General features: G+C 40.0%; 1 long non-coding RNA gene across 1 annotated transcript; it reads right to left on the bottom strand.

Annotated features, from left to right (window-relative positions):
• Positions 1-759: 759 nt before the first annotated feature.
• LOC110938833 lies at positions 760-3,149 on the bottom strand. The gene is made up of 3 exons (XR_002591731.1): positions 3,018-3,149; positions 2,499-2,552; positions 760-845 (listed from the first exon to the last, which is right to left on the bottom strand). It is a non-coding gene; the product is annotated as an uncharacterized LOC110938833 (long non-coding RNA).
• Positions 3,150-4,679: the final 1,530 nt, after the last annotated feature.

The raw sequence follows: 4,679 nt of genomic DNA, 5'->3' as shown, positions 1-4,679 counted from the left end.
TCCTTTCTTCCTTGCTCCTGATACTTCCCCTTTTTGGCCGGGGTCGGATTTCCACCTTTTTCGTTGGGTCTCTTTTCCCCACGCTCTTCTTGCCTCTTGATCTCGATTTCTCTATCCCGCGCTAAATTGATGAGCTCATCAAGAGTCTCACACTTCGAGGGAGTGATGAACTCCCTAAATTCTGCCTTTAACACGCCATAAAAGCGGTTAATCTTCATCCTTTCAGTTTGCACAAATTCTCCACAAAACTTCATCTTATCCAAGAAGGTGTTTGATATCTCATTTATCGTCTCGTTCTTCTGTCGGAGGCGTAAGAAATCCTCTTGAATCTTATCAACGGCGGACTGAGGGCAGTGATATTTCATGAAAGGATCCTTAAACTCTTGCCAGGTCATTGTTTGGAGCCTTTCTTCACCTATCTCTTTACTGTGTGCATCCCACCAATCCTTTGCCTGAAAAGTGAGTTGGCCGGTGGCGAACATCACCTTATCTTCGTTATCACAACGACTTCGAATGAACACTGCTTCTATATTTGAAATCCATCTTTGGCATGCGATCGGATCAATTTTACCATCATACGTTGCCGGATTGCACGCCATAAAGTCTTTATACGTGCATCGTCGTTCCTTACCTTTACTTCTAGACCCCTCAATTAGTTCTTTCAATTCCTCAATCTTACTGGTCATCATAGCATCCACAACCCCCAGAACTCGGCTTTCTACCTCCTGAGCCAACCGTGGAAGATTGGCTTGCATAACCCCTTCCGCTACTTCCGTAACTTTGTTCTCGAACGCTTCTTGTCTAGCCACATCGTCATTATCATTAACGTTGCTTGCATCAGCCATCTATACAATAGCATATTTTCGTTTAATACAAATCACAAACTTTCGGTATATATCATTGTTCATTAATCAGCATTTACTTATTCCATTTCATGTCATTTGGTTCATTTCTTTTATACTTTCACATTTCAAGCCTTTATCCATTTTTAAGGTTTCCTCCATTTGTCCATATTGTTCGACGTATTACTTTCGGCTTTTATGGTTTCATTCGATTGTAACCTCTATCCGTGGTTACATCTATCCTTATAGGTCTTATATGGGCCTTACCCGACAAAAAGAATAGGCTTTCAATTAATTCGGGAACTCGAAATATGAAAAAGGACATTAATTGAAAAGTTTCAGCGAAGCAGACTTCCGCTAGCCGTCGGCGACGGTCTAGCCTCCCGTCGGCGACGGGTTCAGGATTGTGGCGTCGGCCACCTTCACCCGTAAGCAGGTAAGTAAGGCGTCGACACATGGGGGGGCGTCGGCGACGGCCAGGGGCCCGTCGGCGACGGCCTCTCCTCTGCTGAAACGATGCTGAACTTATTTTAGGCTTTTCCGACCATTTCCCGGGTATATTTCCAGCTACCCGGGTCCAAGGGCTTCTTATTTTACCCATCTTATAACTTCTTAGCATACTCAATCTTAAAACTCATTCGTGACGCATTATACATACTCATACTAAACAAATATTTAAAACTTTACCTCGTTGACGATCTCGGAACGAGCACACCTTCGCGAGAGCCATTGGTTTGAGTTCAAGCGCTATTACTCCAGCTCGAATCCCTCAAACCTAGGCTCTGATACCAACTTGTTACGCCCCAAATCCCACCATTAAATACGTACAAATAAGTAGGATTATATTTTTGAAAATTTCGACATGACCTATTCGTTTGACATCATTAACCACCTGTTCTACAAACCAAACTTAACCACTTATACATCCTAGACAAAAACACAAAACAAACGAAGTCTACATGGGTCACGACGTGACCCCATTTACCAACTTTTACCCTACGACCAAGATGTCAACATATCAACTAGACATAAATACATGAGACCAAGACTTAAAACCATTCCAAAAAGACTTAACAACGGAAGCGAGTAGCGGGCGTAAATCAAGTGTGCACGTTCCAAGTCGTCCAATCGCCTAAGTCGAGGACTTACCTACATTAAACATCAAACTTTAAAAAGTTAGTAAAGGCGCTTATTTAGTCCACAATATCAACATGGTATTTACAATCATCCAAATACTTCCATTTCTTATACGCATTCGATTACCCATTTAGTGGGTATGGCATACAATCTCATAATGAGATTTAAGCATTTCACATCCGACCCGATAACATCGGGTTAATTGCTTTTACTAAAAAAAAAAATCTTTCGTTCTATCCGTATAACGGATTGAACCTTTTTGCATACGATCTTGCTTACATAACCACCCGTTCTAGACGGATGTCTCATATCATTACCCGGCCTAGTTGTAAGAACCGGTCGGCTTGCATAACTTTGCATAATCCTTCTTTTACATAAACGAATCCGCCAGGGATTCACCATTCTTTTATTAACACCGCAAATAACTAAAAACATAAGATAATTCTTGTAACAAGGGTCGTTCAATATAATTGCTAACGAATAAATAAAAAGTAAACTTTCGTATGAAACGGATCGTACCTCGATCTTGTGAACCTTCCGTTTTCTTAGCACTTGAGCCTTCTTCCTTCACGCCTATACCAATACATAATTTCATTCTTTTAGTACCCCGATTTCATTTCGTTAATTCCTCTATATTACACATAATTGTTCTTTCAAGCATTTCATCAAACACCTTGTGTGCGTTACACTAAATAAGCATAATGTACAATTATTTGAAGCATAGTTTACTAATTCACCTACATATCAACATTATACAACCAATTTTCTTAAAACTCTTTACTCTACATCAAATTATCTAGCATTCAAGTAATTCAAACAAGATCATATAACAAGAATACATGAATTCATAATCACTATGATACTTGTTAACCATGACACAATTCCACCAAGTGGGTTTCTTTCAATTAACTAAAATTGAGCATGATTCCTACACTAGGGAGTGCCCTTATCACCTAAACAACACAAATCATGCCACGGATCTTGTTCGGGTCGAAACCCCTTTCTCTAAAATTCACCAAATTCAAAAATTCGACTTACCAATCTACTAGATATGCTTAGATGTTTGAAGTTTTAGAACATGCAGCAATTTAAACGTGATTTCTCCTTGTCAATTGCTGAATTCTTGCAAGAACAAGGTAACCCTTGTTTTTCCCTGCCCTTGATCGATCCCAGTTACGCACACAAGAGTGTGTTTTTGGGTTTACCAATAGCAAACCTTAATTATAAGAATCTTACACATTAACCCCTTCTAATTTGATAAGCATTTAAATTAAGCATTATTTCAAATTCTTAACCTATTCTTTTATCATAATCCCTTAATTAGGTTACTTTTGTTCATTTTCATTTAATTTAATTAAGTACCGGTTTTTGGGGTGTTACAGAAGTACCCTTAGGTCTCCTATTAAGGATTTATAGTGGTACTTTGGGTATTCGTCTAGAGTTGTAACTTGTGCCTTGTACTTCGTTTCCTTGAAAGAAACGGGTACTTAGGATTTTCATGGAGATCGCAAGTAATCATAAAATGGAAGAATTTTGAGAGTAGTTTGTTTTACGAGGAACATGGTTCCTTGATCGTCGGTATCGTAGGGGATATGTCGTTTATACATGTAACCACATTTGTACATCGTAATGTAAATAAAAGATTTATTGAAAAACCAAATTAACTGTTTCATAGTCTTGGATAACAAAAGAAATTAATACATAAAGTTCGATTGTTTCTAAACAGCATCGTCTTCCAGTCAGTCGAATGCTCATCCTTGTGCTGGATTTGCATTAGCAAGTTTTGGGCAATTGTTTCGAAAATGGCCCATCTCGCCACAGTTGTAGCAAGAACCTGGTGGAAAACGAGATTGAGCAGGATTGTTGTTAGCTTGATTTGGTGCAGTTGCAGCTCGGCAAACCCTAGCTGTATGATCTATAAGTCCACAATTTAGGCATTTGCGGCATTTCACACTAGCATGATGATGAAGGTTACATTAGTTGCACAAGGGTGCAGTCCCGTTGTATGGCTTCTTAGCAGGGGGTTGAGTTGGTTGGTTAGGGACAGCTTGATCATTTTGAGCAACCACGGCGAAGTTCTGGGAAGCCTTACGCTTCTTTGACTTCTTAGAGGACTCAGTATGCTTACCCTTTGGTTTAGCTTCATCGATTGGTTTCTTGTCGCCTTTTCGAAAAAGTTTACCTTTCCTGATCTGAGATTCAGTCAAGGTAGCGGATAGCTCAATGGCCTGTCTAACTGTAGTAGGGTTGCTACCAGTAACAATGTCTTGCACTGAGTCAGGGAGGCCATCAATGTACTTTTCGATTGCCTTATCCAAAGGCGTAACCATGGTTGGGCATAACTGACTTAATTCTTCATATCGATCCGTGTAGGCTCGATGCTCACCACTATCTTGCTTAAGATCATCGAATTCCCTTTCCAATGCCCTGATTTCATGACGAGGACAGAATTCTTTCATCATTAGAGCTCGAAGCTCTTCCCAGGTTTGAGTCAGTGCTACATCGGCACCCCAATCTCTCATCACACCATTCCACCATGTTAATTCTCGTTTCTCAAAGACACTAGATGCGAATTCAAACTTTCGCTCGTTTGGACACTGAACATGTCTGAATGTGCTTTCTAGACTCTCGAACCATTGCAAGAGTGCAGTTGCTCCTTGAGACCCAGAAAATTTTGATGGCTTAGCTGAGTTGAATGTT

Source organism: Helianthus annuus, chromosome 5 (genome assembly GCF_002127325.2).
Source record: "Helianthus annuus cultivar XRQ/B chromosome 5, HanXRQr2.0-SUNRISE, whole genome shotgun sequence".
Lineage (NCBI taxonomy): Eukaryota > Viridiplantae > Streptophyta > Magnoliopsida > Asterales > Asteraceae > Helianthus > Helianthus annuus.
The sequence above is the reverse complement of the archived record's forward strand: the minus strand, read 5'-3'. Positions and strand labels throughout refer to the sequence as shown.